Source organism: Psammomys obesus, unplaced genomic scaffold (assembly GCF_907164565.1).
Source record: "Psammomys obesus unplaced genomic scaffold, mPsaObe1.curated_primary_1811, whole genome shotgun sequence".
NCBI classification, from domain to species: Eukaryota; Metazoa; Chordata; class Mammalia; order Rodentia; family Muridae; genus Psammomys; species Psammomys obesus.
The window spans coordinates 16,604,223-16,626,826 of record NW_026585686.1 but is presented as its reverse complement, the minus strand read 5'-3'; the positions used below and the strand labels follow the sequence as shown (position 1 = coordinate 16,626,826).

At 38.6% G+C, this 22,604-nt stretch overlaps 1 pseudogene; it reads left to right on the top strand.

Annotated features, from left to right (window-relative positions):
* Positions 1-19,048: 19,048 nt before the first annotated feature.
* On the top strand, positions 19,049-20,027 carry LOC129665102 (eukaryotic translation initiation factor 2 subunit 2-like; annotated as a pseudogene).
* The last annotated feature ends 2,577 nt before the right edge of the window (positions 20,028-22,604 follow it).

Below are 22,604 nucleotides of genomic sequence, written 5' to 3'. Positions count from 1 at the left end.
ACAGAACTTAGAAGTCAGTTTTCAGGATGTAATTATGCATGTGCATGTGCATGTAGTTTACGGTCTCTAGAGCCAAATCCCTGTTGTAAACCACAACAATAGATTATTTTCTGATTTTTAGACAAAGAGAAATCTTTGCATTTATATTAAGGCCTCCAGCAAAGATGTAAGAAAGCATTTCAGAGATTCACTGAAGATTTATTTGAACTTAGATTTTGAAAAACTGTTTAAAATTTTAGTGGGATTTTCAGTCAGAGTACTACAACCAAAAGGAGTGAGTTTTCTAAGTCATTCCAATCTCATTATAAGCTATTGGTTAACCATTTATTATTTGATTCTAATTATTAATGTGCAAAAAAGGTGGAAGCAAGAAATATTGTCATCTTCTTTAAAGGGAGGCTTTGAAGGTGAGATAACCCTACTCCCTAACATTAAATAGTAGAAGTCAATTTCATTTTGGCACTGAAGGAAGAAATTGCCTTTATAACATGGCGCTGACACAGACTGAATCATACATTTTTCTGCTTCACCATTATTGTTTCCAGAAAGGGAAGCAATGTCCCCTCTTCAGAGGATGAGAAAGGGAGAAACGCTTTTGGCCTCTGTTGTTACATATTCCTATTATGAGAGAGGAGAAACAATATCCACATGGTGGAGGCTTTAAGATGTATGCTAATTTTTCTGTTTTGGGACTTACCTAGATATAGAAAATGGAGCTCCTTGCTTGCTTCTAGTTTCACAGCTAGCGATCTAGTGAATGAACCTGAGCCCACACTCCTAAGATCAAGGGGATAAGGTTCCTCTTCTGATTAACTTATTCTGCTCTAGAAACACATACTTTATTCAGGTCTCTAAAAGGCAAGATTGTGAGATGGAAGTGAGAATGAAGGAGAGCCTATTGTTATGGCAGAATTTGTGCATGAATCTATGTGACAAAAAGCATGTTTTCATTTCTATCTGTCGGGTTACTTAATTCTTAAGTGTTTTCCAGATATGTGAAATTTGGTTGGGATTAAAAGTGTTTGAACAAAAGTGGCTGCATTGTCCTCTACTGTGGCCTGGTAAGGCTGCTCCCACCTCAGAGGGAGGGGATCAACTAGCAGGCCAATCAGATTATGTCAGAGGCAGTCCCTCTACCCATTACTAGGTAACCCACTTGGACACTGAACTGCCATGGGCTACATCTGTGCAGGAGTTCTAGGTTATCTCCACGAATAGTCCTTGGTTGGAGTATGAGTCTCTGGGAAGTTCCCTGTGTTCAAATTATCTTGTTCTGTTGCTCTCCTTGTGGACTTCCTGTCCCCTCCCGTCCCACTTCTTACATAAAATTCCATTCACTCTGCCCATCAGTTGGCCATCATCAGGCTCAGCATCTGCTTTGACAGTCTATACTGCAGAGGCTTTCAGAGGCCCTCTGTGGCAGGTTCCAAGATGGTTTCCTGTTTTCTTCTGGCTTTCAGAGGCCCTCTGTAGCAGGTTCCTAGGTTCTTTCCTGTTTTCTTTTGCTTCTGATGTCCATCCTCTTGGCCTTTTAGGATGGGGATGGAACATTTTAGTTAGGGTCCTCTCTTTTGCTTAGTTTGTTTAGATGTACAGATTTTAGTGGGTTTATTCTATGTTGTATGTTTATATGAGTGAGTATATACTATGTGTGTCTTTTTGCTTCTGGGACAACTCACTCAGGATGATCCTTTCCAGGTCCCACCATTTACCTGAAAATTTCATGATTTCCTTATTTTTCATTGCTGAGTAATACTCCATTGTATAGATGTACCACAGTTTCTGCATCCATTCTTCAGTTGAGGGGCATCTGGGTTGTTTCCAGCTTCTGGCTATTACAAATAAAGCTGCTACAAACATGGTTGAGCAAATGTCCTTTTTGTGTACTTGAGCCACTTTTGGGTATATGCCTAGGAGTGGTATGGCTGGATCTTCAGGAAGCACTATTCCTAGTTGTCTGAGAAAGTGCCAGATTGATTTCCAGAGTGGTTGTACAAGTTTACATTCCCACCAGCAGTGGAGAAGGGTAACCCTTTCTTCACAACCTCTCCAGCCTGTGTTGTCCCTTGAGTTTTTGATCTTGGCCATTCTGATGGGTGTAAGGTGAAATCTCAGGGTTGTTTTGATTTGCATTTCCCTAATGGCTAATGAGGTTGAGCATTTCTTTAAGTGCTTCTCTGCCATTTGATATTTCTCTACAAAGAATTCTCTCTTTAGCTCTGTTCCCCATTTTTTAAGTGGATTACTTGGTTTGCTGCTTTTCAGCTTCTTTAGTTCTTTCTATATACTGGATATGAGTCCTCTGTCAGATAAAGGATTGGTGATGATTCTTTCCCAATCTGCAGGCAGTCACTTTGTTTTGATGACGGTGTCCTTTGCTTTACAGAAGCTTTTCAGTTTCATGAGGTCCCATTTATTGATTGTTGCTCTTAGAGCCTGTGCTGTTGGTGTTCTGTTCAGGAAGTTTTCTCCTGTACCAAGTAGTTCTAGGGTATTCCCCACTTTTTTTTGGACAGTGTAGCCACTTTTGATGAGAACTGATGGACTAAGATCAGAAAGGAGAGGAGAATCTCCCCTATCAGTGGACTTGGGGAGTGGCATGCATACAGAAAGGGGAGGGAGGGTGGGATTGGGAAGGGAAGAGGGAGGAGCTTATGGGGGGATTCAAAATGAATAAAGTGTAATTAATAAAAAATTAAAAAAAGAAAAAAGTGCTTGAACAATTACCACTGTTAAAACTCCAACAGCCTCTTTTATTACATTATGAAAAAAGAAAAAAAAATCTTACAGTTCAATGGATTTCTCTTTTTTAAACAGAGATTCTTCTAAAAATCCCAGTGAACCAAATATATTGTATCTATACTTAAAAAATTTAACTTAAATAACATGAAAATTATAAATATTTTTCTGTAAATACTGTACAGTTATGTCATTCAAAGTAAAATTAATGTAAAAGGATGTATATAAGGCTGTAAAATAAAATTATTAATGTGAAATAAAGTTTAATAATTCAGGAAATATTTATTCACTTCTCTGTAAGTTTTATGATCCTGTGTTTTGCTAGAGACATGAAAGAAAATGTAAGTAAACACTATCCACATTCTGTGAGAACATAGAGGTCTGAAACATTGATAGATACTCATAATGGCTCATCTTGATTCTCAACTTCATAATACTTAGATTTCATGCAAACAAATCTTTGGATGTGTTTTCTAGGGATTTCCTAGATTAAAAGTTGTTATGGAAATACATGGCTAAAATTTGGTGGCACCATTCTATGGGCTAGGAACCTAAGTCAAGCACAGGAGATGTAAAACAAGCAGCCCAACCCACCCATATTCTCTGCTTGCTGACTACAGATGCCATGACTGCCTCTTATTCTTATTGACATGACTATTATTGCTTTAAACAAAAATGAGTTGTCGGACTATAAAAAGTTTATTATTAGCCCTATAATTATTGTGGTGGTGTTCTCTAAACTGCTATCACAAATAATAAGACACCGATACCTCTTAGATTTTATAACTGCCTCATTTACCTTGGGCTGGTCAGGCAATCCACTTACACTGTACCAAAAACCTCAACAACTACCTCCCTTCCCCCATCCAATGACATCCTCCTTAACTATCCTTATCTGATCTATCTTCCATCCATAATCTTATTTGCTTTTATTCTTCTTCTGCAACTTTCCATGCCATTATTGTAGTTCTTCCTCCAGGCCGACATGACATGGTTCCTTTCTCAAACTAAACTATCATGGAGACCTCCTGCCTTGTCTCTTTCTGTCTGTCTCTTTCCCATGATTCTCCTGTCCTCAAAAGCCCTGGAACTTTAGCCACAAGTACCCCACTCTTCCCTGCTTAGGTATAGGGCAACTAGTCAGGTATTTCTTAGTTTACACAACAAGGATAGGTATATCCAGAGAGTAACCAGATATTAAGGGCCAGCACCAGAACAACTCCCAACAGACTGTCTTTCATCCTTTTATGATAGACTGTACTGCGAGTCTAAAGAAACACATTTTCCCTTAGGTTGCTTTTACTGGGTATTTTGTCACATGTAACTAATGTAGTATTATAATGATGGCCAAATCTGAGGATGTTCTGGAGAGGAATTTGGGGCTGGGCCAAGAAGACTGCCTTATGTAATGTAGTTAAAGAAAGTATATATATGTAATTGTCATGTAATGTCTAGATTGTGCCCCAGTAGTGAAACAATAAAAGCTACGATGGTTCACTTATATCTCAAGCCACAATTCTGGGTAGGAAGAGGGTGGGTGGATATTCTCCCTTCATTGTAAACCCATCATAGTCTATACCATCATAATCACTATTGAAGAAAAAGTGTTGAGTGTGCAAAAGCACCTGATATTTACATGTCATTTCTGTGTAAATGTAACACATGCATATTTGCTCGTTTCATTGACCACATTTCATATCTAACTTTATTTTTTTTAATTTTATTTTTTTCTTATCAGTTACATTTTATTAACTCTGTATCCCAGCCGTGTCCCGATCCCTCATTACCTCCCAGTCCCTCCCTCCCTCCCTCATCTCCACCATGCCCTTTGAGAAGTCCACTGATAGGGGGACCTCCTCCCCATTCATCTGATCCTGTTTTATCAGATATCTTCAGGACTGGCTGCAAAGCTCTCCTCTGTGGCCTAACAGGACTGCTCCTCCCTTGGGGGGTGGGGAGGCCAAAGAGCCAGTCATTGAGTTCCTGTTAGAAATAGTCCTTGTTCCCCTCACTATAGGAAACCAATTGGTTAGTGAGCTACCACAGGTTACATCTGAGCAGAGGTTCTAGGTTACATGCATACATGGTCCTTGGTTTCATGTCAGTCTCAGAAAAGACCCTGTGCCCAGATATATTTGGCCCTTGTGGAGCTCCTATCCTTTCCTCATCAGACTAACTCCGCTTCTTTCTTATGATTCCCTGTACTCTGCCAAAGGTTTGGTCATGAGTCTTTGCTTTGAAAACACTGTTAGTTAGAGTCTTTCAAACGCGCTCAGTAGACTCCTGTCAATGTTCAATGCGTTTCCCATCTATCTTTCAAAACGAGGATTGATAATCTTACCCCATGTCCGCTCTCTTGATTATCTTTTTTAGGTATATAGATTTCATTATGTTTATCATATCTTATAGGTCTATATAAGTGAGTATATATTGTGTTTGTCTTTCTCCTTCTGGGATATTTCACTCAGGATGATCTTTTCTAGATCCCACCATTTGCCTGCAAATTTCATGATTTCCTCCTTTTTGATTGCTGAGTAGTATTCCATTGTGTAAAAATACCACAATTTCTGAACCCATTCCTTCGTTGATGGACATCTGGGTTGTTTCCAGGTTCTGGCTATTACAAATAAAGCTGCTATAAACATGGTTGAGCAAATATCCCTTTTGTGTACTTGAGCAAACTTTGGGTATATACCTACAAATGGTATAGCTGGGTCTTGAGGAAGCACTATTCCTAATTGTCTTAGAAAGCGCCAGATAGATTTCCAGAGTGGTTGTACCAGTTTACATTCCCACCAGCAGTGGAGGAGGGTTCCTCTTTCTCCACAACCTCTCCAGCATGTGTTGTCCCTTGAGTTTTTCATTTTGGCCATTCTCATGGGTGTAAGGTAATATCTCAGGGTTGTTTTGATTTGCATTTCCCTGATGGCTAATGAGGATGAGCATTTCTTTAAGTGTTTCTCTGCCATTCGATATTCCTCTGTCGAGAATTCTCTGTTTAGTTATGTTCCCCATTTTTTAATTGGATTACTTGGTTTGCTGCTTTTCAGCTTCTTTAGTTCTTTGTATATACTTGATATTAGTCCTCTGTCAGAAAAAGGGTTAGTGAAGATTCTTTCCCAATCTGTAGGTAGGCGTTTTGTTTTGATGATAGTGTCCTTTCCTTTACAGAACCTTTTCAGTTTCATGAGGTCCCATTTATTGATTGTTGCTCTTAGAGCCTGTGCTGTTGGTGTTCTGTTGAGGAAATTGTCTCCTGTGCCAATGAGTTCTAGGCTGTTCCCCACTTTTTTTTCTAACAGATTTAGAGTATGTGGTTTTATGTTGAGGTCTTTGATCCACTTGGACTTTAGTTTTGTGCAAGGTGATAAATAGAGATCTATTTTCATTTTTCTGCATGTGGACATCCAGTTGGACCAGCACCATTTGTTGAAGATGCTATCTTTTTTCCATTGAATGGTTTTGGCTGCTTTGTCAAAAATCGAGTATTCATAGGTGTGTGGGTTTATTTCTGGGTCTTCTATGTGGTTCCATTGATCCTCCTTTCTGTTTTTATGCCAATACCATGCAGTTTTTATTACTATTGCTCTGGAGTACAACTTGAGATCGGGGATGGAGATACTTCCAGATGATCTGTTGTACAGGATTGTTTTGGAGATTCTGGGTTTTTTGTTTCTCCATATGAAGCTGAGAATCTTTTTTTTCAAGGTCTGTAAAGAATTGAGTTGGTATTTGATGGGAATTGCATTGAATATGTAGATTGCTTTTGGCAGGATGGCCATTTTCACAATGTTAATCCTACCAATCCATGAGCCCGGGAGATCTTTCCATCTTCTGAGATCTTCTTCAATTTCTTTCTTCAGAGACTTGAAGTTTTTCTCAAACAGGTCTTTCACTTGCTTGGTTAGTGTCACCCCAAGGTACTTTATGTGGTTAGTGGCTATTGTGAAGGGTGTTGTTTCCCTAATTTCTTTCTCGGCCATTTTGTCTTTGGTATACAGGAGGACTTCTGATTTTTTTGAGTTGATTTTGTATCCTGCCACTTTGCTGAAGGTGTTTATCAACTGGAACAGTTCTCTGGTTGAATGCTTGGGGTCGCTCATATATACTATATCATCTGCGAATAGTGACACTTTGACCTCTTCCTTTCCGATTTGTATCCCCTTGATCTTCTTTAGTTGTCTTATTGCTCTGGCTAGGACTTCAAGTACTATGTTGAAGAGGTAGGGAGAGAGTGGGCAGCCTTGTCTTGTCCCTGATTTCAGTGGGATTGATTTAAGTTTCTTTCCATTGAGTTTGATGTTGGCTATAGGCTTGCTGTATATTGCCTTTACTATGTTTAGATATGTGCCTTGTATTCCTGATCCCTCCAAGACTTTAAAATGAATTGGTGTTGGACTTTGTCAAATGCTTTTTCAGCATCTAAGGAGATGATCATGTGGTTTTTCTCCTTCAGTTTGTTTAAGTGGTGGATTACATTGATGGATTTCCGTATGTTGAACCACCCTTGCATGCCTGGGATGAAGCCTACTTGGTCATGGTGGATATCTTTGATGTGTTCTTGGATTCAGTTTGCAAGTATTTTATTGAGTATTTTTGTGTCAATGTTCATGAGAGATAGGTCTGAAGTTCTCTTTTTTTGTTGGGTCTTTGTGTGGTTTAGGTATCAGGGTGAGTGTTGCTTCATAGAATGAGTTTGGTAATGTACCTTCTGTTTCTATTTTGTGGAATAGTTTGAGGAGAATTGGTGTGAGCAATTCTTTGCAGGTCTGGTAGAATTCCACGCTGAAACCATCTGGCCCAGGAATTTTTTTGGAGGGGAGACTGTGAATGACTGCTTCAATTTCCTTGGGGGATTTAGGGCTGTTCAGTCTTTCTACCTGATCTTGACTTAATGTTGGAAGATAGAATCTATCAAGAAAATTGTACATATCCTTTAGACTTTCAAATTTTGTGGCATATAGGCTTTTGTAGTATGACCTAATGATTATTTGAATTTCCTCTGTGTCTGTAGTTATGTCACCCTTTTCATCTCTGATTCTGTTGATTTGGATAGATTCTCTCTGCTTTTTAGTTAGTTTGGCTAAGGGTTTGTCTATCTTGTTGATTTTCTCAAAGAACCAGCTTTTTGTTTCATTGATTCTTTGAATAGTTTTATTTGTTTCTAATTGATTGATTTCACCCCTGAGTTTGATTATTTCCAGCCTTCTGCTCCTCTTGGGTGTATCTGCTTCTTTTTTTTTTTTTTTCTAGGGTTTTCAGTTGGGCCATTAAGTTGTTTGTGTGTGATGTTACGAATTTCTTTTTGCAGGCACTTAGTGCTATAAATTTTCCCCTGAGCACTGCTTTCAATGTGTGCCATAAATTTGGGTACGTTGTGCCTTCATTTTCATTGAATTCTAGGAAGTCTTTAATTTCTTCCTTTATTTCTTCCTTAACCCAGCTGTCATTGAGTAACATGTTGTTCAGTTTCCATGTGCATGTAGGCTGTTTGTTATTTCTGTTGTTGTTGTGGTCCAGCTTAAGTCCATGGTGGTCAGATAGAATACAAGGGATTATTTCAATCTTTTTGTATCTGTTGAGGCTTTCTTTATGACGAACTATATGGTCTATTTTGGAGAAGGTTCCATGTGGTGCTGAAAAGAAGGTATACTCTTTTGAGTTTGGATAAAAAGATCTGTCTATTAGGTCCATTTGAGTTAGGGTCTCTGTAAGTGTTTTTATTTCCCTATTTGTTTTCTGTCTAGTTGATCTGTCCCTTGGTCAGAGTGGAGTGTTGAATTCTCCCACTATTAGGGTTTTAGGATCAATGTGTGATTTAAGCTTTAATATTGTTTCATTTACGAATGTAGGTGCTCTTGTATTTGGGGCATAGATATTCAAAATTGTGATGTCCTCTTGGTGGATTTTTCCTTTGATGAGAATATAGTGGCTGTCCTTATCTTTTTTGATTAACTTGGGTTGAAAGTCTATTTTATTAGATATTAGGATGGCTACTCCTACTTGTTTTCTGGAACCATTTGCTTGAAAGACATTTTTCCAGCCCTTTATTCTGAGGTAGTGTTTATCTTTGTTGCATAGGTGTGTTTCTTGGATGCAACAGAATGATGGATCCTGTTTCCGCAACCATTCTGTTAGTCTGTGTCTTTTAATTGGGGAGTTGAGTCTGTTGATATTGATAGAAACTAGTGACCAAAAATTGTTACTTACTTTAGATGTGGTGTTGGTGGTGTCACTGAGTTTCATTGCTTGTCTTCTTTTTTTGTTGTTGTTGTTGTGGTGGTGTAGTTATCTATTTCCTCTGTTTCCTTAGATGTAGTTGTTTTCTTTGGTTTGGAGTTTCCCTTCTAGTAACTTCTGTAGAGCTGGGTTACTATGTAGATATTGTTTAAATTTTGTTTTGTCTTGGAATATCTTGAATTCTCCGTCTATGTTGATTGAAAGTTTTGCTGGGTATAGTAGTCTGGGTTGGAATCTGTGGTCCCTTAAGGACTGTATGATTTCTGTCCAGGCCCTTCTGGCTTTCATAGTTTTTGTTGAGAAATCTGGTGTGATTCTGATAGGTCTACCTTCATATGTTACTTGGCCTTTTTCCCTTGCTGCTTTTAGAATTTTTTCTTTGTTTTGTAGGTTCAGTGTTTTGACTATGATGTGACGTGAAGAATTTCTTTTCTGGTCTAGTCTACTTGGTGTTCTGTAGGCCTCTTGTATGTTTATGGCCATCTTCTTTAAGTTGGGAAAGTTTTCTTCTATAATTTTCTTGAAAATATTTTCTGGACCTTTGAGCCTGATGTCTTCTTTTTCTTCTACTCCTATTATTCTTACGTTTTGTCTTTTCATGGTGTCCTTGATTTCTTGGATGTTTTGCGTTTGGAACTTTTCTGATTTTATTTTTTCTTTGAGAGACGTGTCAATTTCCTCAATTGTATCTTCGGCTCCTGAGATTCTTTCTTCCATCTCTTGTATTCTGTTGGTGATGCTTACGTTTGTAGTGCCTGATCTTTTCTCTATGTTCTCCAGCACCTGGTTTTTCTCTATTTGTGTTTTCTTTAATGATTCTAATTCTGTTTTCATGTCTTGCACCATTTCCTTCATCTGTTTGAATGTGGACTCCTGCTTTTCAATGATAGCTTCTATTTTTTTGTCCGTTTCCTCTCTATGTATCACTAATTGTGCCTCTACTTCTTTGGGTATAATTGCCTGTATTTCTATGAGAGCTTTGTTTATTTCTTCTTTATTTGCCTTCATTTGTGTGGACATTTCTTTGAGAGCTTTGTGCATTTCTTCTCTGTTTGCCTCAATTTCCGTGGTCATTTCTCTGAGAGCACGATTTGTTTCCTCTTGGTTAGTCTCGATTTCTTTGGTTATTTCTCTGAGGGCTTTGTTCATTTCATCTCTATGGGCCTCTAATAGATGGAGAAACATAGTTTTGAGGTCGTTTTCTTCTATATCTAGTGAATTGAAGTGTCCATTTTTTTTGTGGGGTTGCTGGTGAGGTCATTATGTCCTGATTTTTGTTGGGAGTGTTCTTACGTCTGCTTCTAGCCATCTGGTTATTTATAATCCTCACTGGTTGTTCCTCGAGATTGTAGTTTGGGCTATGATCCTCTCTTTCTGTTTTCTGGACTGTTTTTTCAGGAAGAGGAGAGAGGTTCACTGCTTTGGGAGTGTGCACTGTGTTTTCAGTTTTGCCTAAGTAAAGAATGTGAAGCTGGCGCTATTCGCATGTGCTTTTAGCAGGTGCAGTGTGCATGCGTGGATTTTCTGCCTATTGCAGTGGCCTGCAAGCCACTATTACGCAGTTCTGACTGAGATCCAGGGATTCTTTGCCTGGATTACCCTGGTGGACCCGCAAGGCAGAGGCTTCAATGTTGGGGTCGCTATCCCAAGAATCCCTCTGATGCCCACACTAGGAGTGTGGGTGGCAGGGATATCGTCTGGTTGCTTCTGTGGAGAGGCCCTGGGTCTGGGGCAATCTCTCCCTAGAAGGCTCACTCACTCTCTTGCAGAACCATTTGGAATGCACAGGGGTTCCCCTTGCTCACTACTGATTTGGTCCTGCTGCGGAAGTGCACGGGTAAGCTAACAGTCAGCTCTGTGACACTGTGGCCGCAGGACTCGGTGTCCACCTTTCCTGTGTGCTGCCTCTTTGTCCTTTCCCTCTGCCAGGATGGGTTATGTTGACTGGTCCCTGGGTGGCGAGGGAAAGAGTTAGGGTGAGTGTACTCAATTCCAGATTCCGGGCCCAGATTTTTTTGCCAGAAGCAGCCTAGCGGTAGAATCTATGTTTGCTGATCCCAAGAGAGTACTGGGTAGGGTTGAGTGTCCTCAGATCCAGAGCTTGGGTTTCTCTGCTAGGGGCCACTGGGTGAGCTGGAGAGAGGGAGCTGTGTCCTTGGCAGGCTGCCTCTCTGTCCTTCCCCTCTGACCTTTCCCTCTGCTAGGGCAAGCTTATGGAGGTGCTCTCAGGGGAGTGCCAGCAGGGGTTGGGGCTTCTCAGTCGGATCCTGAGCCCTGAGCCGGTGGCGTTTCTCTACAGTGTGGGGGGGGCGCCGGTGATAGAACTTGCTGCTAGGCCTTATCGCGCTGGACCCAGGATAATCTCAGGACATGTAGAATGACCACAGTCCCAGATCCCGAGCTGTAGTTTGTTTGCTAGGAGCGGCCGGTAGCACTGGATTTCCGGCACTGTGAAGCTGCTGTGCGCCTCGTTATCCTTCCGCTCCACTGTGGCAGGGTGATGGTGGCATTTGGGGGAGTGCCCGAAAGGATTGGGTTTTCTGAGCCCCGATCTCGGGTTGGGGTACAGACAATCTCGGGTTGGGGTACAGACAATGTGGTCTGTGGCAGATTCTGCTGGATGCCTCCTGTCTCCTCGGAAGAGGGAGTAGGGATTTTGAGCTGGGCACGCAGCTGCAGTGTGCAGCACGGGAGCTCAATTGTGGTGGCGGCAGGTACCCATGGTCAGAGAGACCTTCCAGGGAAAGCCTGGGTGACCTGTGAGCAGTCTGGCAACCTTTCCTTCCCCGTGGGTTTTTTTTTTTTGTTTTTTTTTTTTTTTTTTTTTTTTTTGCGACTGGGACTCCCAGCCTTAGGCCCCCTTGTGTTCACCAATTAGCCTGGGAAATTGATTGTGATAAGCAGGCTTGCAGCAGCAGCCTGGAGACCCAAAGCCTGCGTTGCCGGGTTCTCTTCCGGGTTCTGGCTGGGCAGCCGAGAGTGGACCCGACCGCTTCCCACACCGTGGGAGCCTCCCTTCACCTGGGAAACACGATCAATTGCTGTTGTTTTAGGGCCCAGAGTTCAGTCTCCTGGTCGCTGCACGGAGTGTGTTGTCCCGCTTCTCAGACACGTTGTTCTCCCGGTGCCGCCGTCTTGGCCCCTCCGACAATATTCTTCTCATATCTAACTTTAAATGAGGTTGACAAAACTTATCATGTTATGATGGGTAAGGACTGAGCCTAGTGGCATATATGCCTTTTAGTCTAAAACTTTGAAGGCTGAAACAGGAGAGTGGAAAATTGTCTATCTTGTTCTACACAGAAAGATGCTATCTCAATTTTTGAACAAGCATTAATGGTTCTCAATATCCTTGAAGGCACTCAGAGAAATATCTCTCAGGAACTGACTGGCAAGAATAAGTCTTCCAAACAGAATGATATAATATAGCCAAACAGAACAATATATGCAGGAATCCTTAGCCCTGGCTTCCCACCATCGAAAAATGATGTAGTTTGCCCTTCCAATTATTAACTACATGTGTCTCCTGAAAAGGATTCAGCTGTTGCTAATCTTTTATGGAAGAAGAAATTTAGGAAGAAAATTAGTTTTATTTCACAAGGTCATAAAATACTATGTAGAGGAATCAGGATTTAGCATGACACAGTTTCTACTCTCAACTTGTTCACGCCAATTCATATTTACAGGATGTAGATTAAATTATATCTTTATACGTAATTAAGTTAAAATCAAGAGAGCTCTTCCAATGGATTCTCCATCTCTACCCTTAACCTCAGAAAGTACATGGGTGTGAATGTTTGTGTGTGTGTGCACTCATATTTACAGTGCTCAGTTGCATAAACATGCTCCATCCCTGAGTAAGTTGGACTGATTTGTATCATGGCTACTTTTGTAATCTAAACATATTAAGCTCCCTACTACACCTTGAATCTACAAAACATCCTTACTTCTGGCTCTTTCTCTACCTTAGAACAAGTTCCCCAATACATGCATTCTAAACATCATTGACTTCTTTAAGTCCTCCCTATCCCAATGTGGCCTACCAGGGGTACAGTACTTAAAACTATAAAAAACTTTGTTAACTAATTATTTTTGCCATAGCTGTTGATGATTATTAATATTTAATATTGATTTATCTTTTAGTTAAACAGTGGTTATTCCTAAAACAACTGTATACCCAAATCACAACACAGAGACTAGGATTTATCTAATTAATCTAGAGCACAATGATGCTCAATAGTTACTCCATCCTAAACTTCCAAGCCTGCATTACTTCCTCCCATTTACATTTCCCGTATTATACTTGCTTTTTAGTTGTATCTGAGGTCTGGTTCATATCTCCTGATGTTTCCTAGTCCTTTTCTGTTAGATCTCTCTTCTCACTTGCTTCTTTCTCCTCCCCTCTGGACCAGGATGTCCCAGTCTATTCTCTCCATTGCTCATCTTTGGTTGGTTGTTTTTATTGGCAATACAGAGAACAAATGGTAGCATGTTTACACAACCTCCCCCCACATCTTCCACACATTCACGCCTACCCCTTTACAACACATGTAACAACACTTTAACATGCATACAGAAACACAGACACACACACACCAAACCACATCATTTCTATAATCCCTACACTTCCATACCAGCACCCTACAAACATGAGATAGGTGATGTTTAGAGTAAGCATCACAATGCTATGTCCGGATTGAAACCAGATAGTGAGGCAAACAAATCAGCATCTGAATGAACAAGGGTAAATTGAATACATCCTACAAGAACATTATACCAACATATAACACTTAATTCCAGGTAACCAAATATTCAGTTGTTTACAATATAATAATTTCTTTTTTCCTTCTACTAGATGCTAATACACTTATCATGATACATGTTTTGATATAAGAAGCAATAGTTGGTTTTGCACACTACCTTCAGAGGAATATAAATTTAACTATCAGAAAAAGTGGGGAAGAGCCTTGAACTCAATTGGCACAGGAGACAACTTCCGGAATAGAACACCAACAGCACAGGCTCTAAGAGCAACAATCAATAAATGGGACTTCATGAAACTGAAAAGCTTCTGTAAAGCAAAGGACACTGTTGCTAAAACAAAATGACAGCCTACAGATTGGGAAAGGATCTTCACCAATATCCAGTATATATAAAGAACTAAAGAAGTTAAACAGCAAAAAAATCAAGTAATCCAATTAAAAAATAGAGTACAGAACTAAACAGAGAATTCTCAATAAAGAAATATTGTATGGCAGAGAAACACTTAAAGAAATGGTCAACCACATTAGCCATCAGGGAAATGCAAATCAAAACAACCCTAAGATTTCACCTTACACCCATCAGAATGGCTAAGATCAAAAATTCAAGAGACAACACATGCTGGAGAGGTTGTGGAGAAAGGGAAACCCTTCTCCACAGCTGGTGGGAATGTAAACTTGTACAACCACTCTGGAAATCAATCTGGCTCTTTCTCAGACAACTAGGAATAGCGCTTCCTCAAGATCCAGCTATACCACTCCTACGCATATATCCCAAAGAAGCTCAAGTACACAATAAGGACATTTGCTCAACCATGTTTGTAGCAGCTTTATTTGTAATAGCCAGAAGCTGGAAGCAGCCCAGATCCCCCTCAGTGGAGGAATGGATGCACAAATTGTAGTATAGTTACACAATGGAATATTACCCAGCAACACAACACAAGGAAATCATGAAATTTTCAGGTAAATGGTGGGATCCTGAAAAGATCATCCTGAGTGACCTATCCCAGAAGCAGAAAGATGCACACGGTATATACTCACTCATATAGATATATAACATAGGATAAACCTACTAAAATCTGTATACCTAAAAAAAAAAAGTAATCAAGAGGGAAGACTCTTGTTAAAATGCTCAATTCCTATCCAGAAAGGCAAAAATGATGGACATGAGAAGAAGGAGAAATGAAGGAACAAGTCAGGAGCCTGACACAGAGGACCTCTGAAAAGCTCTGCCCTGCAGTCTATCTATAAATGCAGATGCTGAGACTTATGGGCAACCTTTGGGCAGAGTGCAGGAAATCTTATGAAAGAAGAAATAAGAAACAGAAAGATCTGGAGAGGACAGGAACTCCACAAGGAGAGCAAAAGAACCAAAAAATCTGAGTACAGGAGTCTTTCCTGAGACTGCTATTCCAACCAAGGACTATGCATGGAGATAACCTAAGACCCCTGCACAGATGTAGCCCATGGCAGTTCAGTATCCAAGTGGGTTCCATTTTAATAGGAACAGGGACTGTCTCTGACAGGAACTGATTGGCCTGCTGTTTAATTACCTCCCCCTGAGGGGGAAGCAGCATTACCAGGCCACAGAAGAAGACAATGCAGCCACTCCTGATGAGACCTAATTGAGTAGGATCAGAAGGAAGGAAAAGAAGACCTCCCCTATCAGTGGACTTGGGGAGGGGCATGCATGCAGAGGGTGGAAGAAAGGAGGGATTGGGACAGGGGGAGGGAGGGAACCACAGGCCAGATACAAAATGAATAAAGTGTAATTAATAAAAAATAAAAAAAGAAACTTTCATAAAAAATAAATTTCACTATCAAATTATAAATTGTGTACTATAAATGAAAATTAAATTATCTTAAGCCATTTTACTTCCACTGCTTTTTTGTTTGACTAGACCTACTTTATTGCTACAGACTTTTATTTCAATGTGCAATGATATGGAAGGAAAACAAAAAAGAATATATGTGCATAGACTCACACCCACCACATCACACAATACATATGTACATACTATATATACATATATCATATTCCCTCCAATGTTAACCTTTTCCACATCACCCCCAAATATCCCACACACCCTATACCCCACACCATACTCCTTCCTTCACAAATATCCATTATATCCCTGCTTACATCACATTCCCACAACCCTCCACATCTCCTACACCTTCACACATAAAACACATAAAACAACACTTTAACACGTACACATAGACACAGATACAAACATCACCACCACACCATTTCTATATTCCCTACCCTTCCATAATTCCATCGTACATTTCCTTTTGCCTAGAACCCTTTTCATCCTTTTTACAAAAGTACTCAGTCTAGAATTTTTTTCTATCTATAGAAAGCATCCAAACAATGTTATAATAAGGAAATGTTCTAGAAAACTTATAAACAGGATAAGTATCACATTTGAAATTTAGGTTTGCTGTTATATAAGAACGACTTTTATCATGTAATTAAACCTGCTTATAGTTTTAATAACTAGGTTCTTTTCTTGAGACTCGGTAGTTTAACACTCTTGCATATGATATCTCCTATGTGCCTATTTAATAAACAGTTGCAGTTACCTACTTGTTTCATGTTTGTTTTCTTCTCTTTTGAACTGGAATAACCTAACAGATGTAGGATAAATATTTTCTAGTTCCTAAACTTTTCATAAGATTTTGAACTCAGTATATTCTCTAAAGTGCATTGTACTGTGAACTAAAGCCATTATGACAGCAATGGAAGTAGAGATAGTCACTTAATCAATTGGCAATAATTGGCTTCAGTATTGTTTAGAAATTTAGGTTTATAAAAGACCTTTGGTCTTAATTTTGTGGGATTCAACCCATGTTTTGTGACTTCAATACTTTTATTAGGCTACAATAGATATCAGAACTGTTCCTTTGTGAATAAAATTGGAATTATTTTCCAAAGACATTCAAATATATTTGATTTATTGTGACATACTATATGTATACTTATATCTACACATATATCATGCTTACATATTATATAATATATACATATATAGATATATATAAAAGGCATTCATTGAAAGTACATATTCAAGTGTTCTTAGTGATTCACAGTTCATGGCCATTATCATAGCAATCCTGGAAGACGTCAATGACCTCAAAAAACAAAACAAACCTTAAATGTCCTTTATCCATTATTTTTTATCCCTTTGTCTTTGGCCCTAAGCAATCACCAATCCTTCTATATGTGGTGCATGTTTATATTTGTGTATATGTGTGTGGATGTCTGTGTGTGTGCCTGTGTGCATGTGTGTACCCTCTATCCTCTGTGTGCGTGTGTGTGTTTGCATGTCTATATGAATATTTCATGCAAAGAAATTCATGATTTACAGTCTTCTGTTATGAGTTTCTCTCTACACAGTGTATTAAAGTTTATTCATACTGTAATACAGTCTTAGTTTCTTTATTCTTGCTGTGATAATAAACCCTAAAAGAAGCAATACATAGGAAAGGAGGGATATTTGGGCTGATAGTTCAAAGATACAGTTAATTGTTGTTAGAAGGTCAATGCATCAGGAACATTAAGCAGCTGATCATAAACACACACACAAATGTGAAGAAGAGATGGATGTATCCATCTCTAATAGTGAATGGTCTTAGCTCATCTCTGAATCCATAAAGCAATACTCCATGTCCACCTTCCCCATAAAATTATTAATCTTTTATATCTGTAAAAACAGTACCACATGGATATTACCAGTTCCTGATGTCAGCTTGAGATGTAGCCTGATTCCCTTGCATTACAACTGTATCGGCTTATATACGGTGACTTTATGAAAGTTGCTCTTGAGGATTAGGAAACTCTTATGGTTTAGTTTATTGTTTTTGCTTTTCCAGTTTTCTCTCATGGATACCTTCATCATGGTTCCAGTTTGGTACAGGAGCTTTCTCTGCATTGGTAGTTATCTATTTAAAAAGTATAGGTGATTTCTTAGTACCAGCCTGAGTGATCATCTGTCCATCAAACAAATTTACTCTCTTTAAATTAACTTCATTAAAGTTTTAAAAAGACAGACAGAATGAAATGAGATTCTCGGTCAAATCATGTTATAAGTGGCCCCTCACCATTATTGATAGAGTCATTTTCCCATCTGATATCTCATAATCAGGACTTAACAATATTCATAGTTATTTTAGCTTGTTTTCAATGATCTTGAGAGAAATATCAATGACCTATTAACCTATATCACACTAGCGATTTTTTTCTATCACATTAGGGATTTTCTAACCCCAAGTAACAAACTCTTCTACATTCCAACTTCAAAATAGTCCAAATATCTTAAGTACCATAGTCAACTGTCAAGACAATAGTTGAAACTTCTCACTATGAACTTTTGGTCTTTGTTTCTTTCACCATTGTTGTGATAAAATATCTTGACAACATAAGCCAATCTAATAAAGGAAAGGGTTACTTTGGCTCACAATTCAAAGATACAGATCATCATACTGGGAAAGTTCAATCAGCAGGAGCTTGAAGTAGCTGATCAGATTACAACTATAATATGTCAGGAAGCAAATTCGTATGGGTACATGTTCTTAGTCCATTGTTTTCTTTCTATATATTTTAGAATACAAGTCTAGGAAATGATGCAGATGCACTTAGAATCAGTAAGTTTTCTGATTTCAATTAGCTAAGATAGTTGCTGTTAGACATGCCTAGAAGCATTGATTATACATGTTAACTTGAGATTAACCACTATAAGCATACAAAAGGATAGAGATATTAAATGGGTACTTATCTAGAAACGCCATACCTATTAGCTTTTATTTTTTTACATTGCTACAATGTGCTACATATGATATCAAAGGAGAAAAGTAGCCACCAATTTTACACCACTGTAAACTCTTTAAATTTCAATAATGACTTGATTAACAATTTATAACCTTTGGTACAATAGTGACACAAATGCCATGGTAGCAATCAGATACTTTATAAAATTGGATTTAAAAAACAATTCCAGAGATGTGACCTATATTTGGTACTGTTATGAGGGCCAAGAACATGTGGCTAGACTGGTCACAAACCCTAGGGGTTGATCCTGCTACTATTATTCTGCTGAATGGAAATCGTAGTAAACAGATTTCTAAATAATTATCATTATATCAATTAATGAGTGCTTCTTTCAACCCTAATCAAGAAAGCTTCATATTTTTTTTGTAGATAGTAATAAACACAAACTGATCAAGATGAAGAGAATAAGGTATTGATTTGTAGGAGCCAACTAGTCTGACTTTTCATCCATGCCGATCCCCCTCAAAACACAGCCATGTCTTGGGATGAGATGATTTTTGATCCTACAATGAGAAAAAAGAAAAAGAAGAAGAAGCCTTTTATGTTAGATAAAGAAGGTGATGCCCGGAAGGAAGAAACCCAGCCCTTGGAGACAAAAGAAAGGGAGCCAGAACCACTGACAACAAAGATGCAGGAGCTGATGAAGAAGATAATAGCAAAAAAAGATGCTTCTGATGACTTAGATGACTTGAACTCCTTTAATCAAAAGAAAAGGAAGAAAAAAAGATATTTGATATTAACCCAGGTGAAGACACTTTGAAAGATACTAAGATTGACAATGACGCTCAAGAGCCAGCCAAGCCAGAGGATGACCTTGATACTATACTTGGCAATAAAAAGAAGAATGTCAAACTCCCAGATGAAGATGAAATACTATACAAAGATGAAGCTTTAGAAGATGAAAACAGCAAAAAAGATGATGGCATTTCATTCAATAACCAGACTGGACCCACTTGAGCAGGTTCAGAAAGAGACTATACATATGAGGAGTTCCTAAACTGAGTGTTCAGCATCATGAGAGAAAAGAATCTAGATATTGTTGCTGAGGAAGGGAGGCAATTTGTTGTGAAACCTCTACAGGTTGTCTGAGTAGGAACCAATAGAACTTCTTTCATCAATTTTACAGATATCTGTAAACCATTACATCATCAACCCAAACATCTCCTCACATTTTTATTGGCAGAATTGGGTACAAGTGGTTCTACAGATGGTAATAACCAATTTGCAATCAAAGGAACAGTCTAATAGAAACAGACAGAAAATGTTTTGAGATATATCAAAGAGTATGTCACTTGTCACACATGCAGATCACCAGACACAATCCTACAGAAAGACACCTGCTCTATTTCTTACAGTGTGCAACTTATCATTCTTGATGCTCTGTCACCAGTATTAAAACTGGCTTACAGGCTGTCACAGGAAAGTGAACACAGCTCCATGCCAATGCTAACTAATTTGCTAATCACTATTGATTTTTCCAAAGTGTGGTAAAGCGTGGACAGGTTACCATCAGAGTGGATGTACCATTGAGTTAAAAACAAGATAGAAAAGTTGCCAGATTATTTGGCAAGAGATTGCTCTGAAATCCTTGCAAGATGCCTATACTCAAGCTGTTGAAATACTCATTGCTTACATTAACATCTGTCAGAGCATGATGGGGTAAGGAGGTACTTTTTAAAATCATTCATAGACTTTTGTAAAGTGCAAGATAAAGTAAAGGTTTTATAACAGTGAAAAGAGAGAGAGAGAATAAGAAATTTCAAGCATACTCAGCCATAAATAGAACATTTGTATCCTTTTTCATTTTCTCAAGACTCAGGGATTATTGCAAAAGAAGGGGCAGAAAGCTTCTAAGAGTGAGAGCCAGTAGATTACTACAAGGAAACAGTGTCTTCCAGACACAATAGAGAAATTATATATATGGCAGAGTGATGTTATTGGATATTTTAGCCAATAGTACTTTGTTACATTTTTTTGAAAAAATGACATTGAAGAAGTAGAGCATACCAAGGAATGCTACAGCATCTAAAAAGTGTTTTTTTTTTTCCAAAGGTACATACTTCATATCCATTCATACTTGCTAATTAGTAGAAACAAAAAACAAAAATCACAAACAAAAACAACCTTTCTTTCTATAAAAGAAAGCCAATGATTGTTGAAAAATATCGTTCATCATAATTGTAGTATAAACTTACTCTGAAGCTCTATAACATAAAATTACTATCTTATTCAGGATTGTGAAAAACTGAGTGTACCTATAAAGAGTATTCATCTGGCTTGGTGCCACAGACTCTTCTTTGGAGTGCAGCTGCTGGAGGCATTCTTCTTGTGGAAAAGGCTAGTCACAGGAGAGCATGCTGAACTGTGCATGAGCAATTTAAGTTTTCTCTCTTTGAAATAGAACTAAATGTACTCCAGGCTGGTCTCAAACTCACTGTGTAGCTGGGGATGACTTTTAACCCCTGCTCCTTTTCTGTGCTCAGATTAGAAGCACATATTATCAGTTTATTCACTGCTGGGGATAAATTCCAGGCAGTCATGGATGCTGGAAAAGCATTCCATCAACTGAGCTACATCCCTAGCCCAATTTAAACAGTTCTTAATCTCTCATCCCCTAATACTCCCTTAGTAAAATCATGGTCAATTGACAGAGTTGATCTCTCAGTTAATGAGAGGGAATCCCTTCCACTCCTGTTAGGCTCTGAACCAGGTTTGAGATTACAGTACCAGCATAGAGGAGAAAAAAAGAGAAATCAGACACCAATCTAAAATACTTGCAGAGTTGTTTTTGTTACAGAAGGAAAAGAAACCTTATCTTCCACTAACTAAGCATTTCTCAGGTATTTCTGGTAGTTAGAAGAATGCTGATACCTATCACAAGTGACCCTGATTCAAAACATTTATTATTATGCTGCTAAATTGGGAAGATGATGATGTATTTGCAGCAAACAAACATTTGTCTAAGGTAGAGGGTCATGTCCCCTTTCAGCCAACCTTCTCATTGGAGGTACAGCTATAGCTTCTTTCCTTCAATGCTCTACTATGTCTTAATAGTCTCCATAGAGATCAGCTCATTCCAGGCTATCGACCAGCCTGATCCAATTTAACTTAGGTGGACAATCAAACTCTCCACTTGAGAGTTGATACAATATCTACAGGACTGGATAAAGAATGACTAAGTAAATGTCACAGAGTACAGGGTAAGAAGTGTCTACATCTGCCTGTAAATTCTGGAAGCATCTTTAAGATCATCTTCACTGTTACCTGGCATGCATTTTCCATAGTTGTTTTTGAGTTTACCACTGCAATCTTTTTTTTTTCTATTCACAGCATCTCTTCCCATAAGGTAGGCAGTTTACAGTAATATTATTGGAATGAAGCTCAGCTCCAGCCTGAAAAGGTTAAACTTTTTTTTTAAAATACAAAGCTGATAAAAATTTAAAATCTCAAATAGTCTTGGAGACATGATGCCTCTATGACCAGCCCAGCTATTCTCTTAACAAAAGAGAATCATTTGGTATGCAAGCTTCTCATTTGTCAGAGGAGAGATTTCCCTGTCTCCTCAGGAACAAATTGCATAATTGAAGGTGACTCTGTACAGGAAGGTTCACCTTCCATTAGCATGTTTTCTTTGGTAAGCACTCTCTTGCAAGTGCTGTAGTGTAAACATGAGTGCCTACAAATATGAACATTTATTAAATAGTGCTGATGAATATTTCAATACCTCCGGGAGAGCAATTCACAGCTCAATCATTCAGGCTGTTTTAAGTGCAGCACAGGACAATTCCACTACATCTTCCATTAATATTTAATTGCCCATTTTATTCTGTTTACCTTTTTGGTTAATATATAATTTAAAGCCCTTCTACTAAAAAGGGGGAAAGAACAGCTGTTCATCTGCTTTTAACAAATCTCTGGTGAGAGCTTTTACCTAATTTAAAATTCATTGCACAAAGTTTTTTATTTAATATCAGTAATACAAAACCTGAGGTATGAAAAGTAAAACTTGGAAGTGACTCTCATGCAAAAAG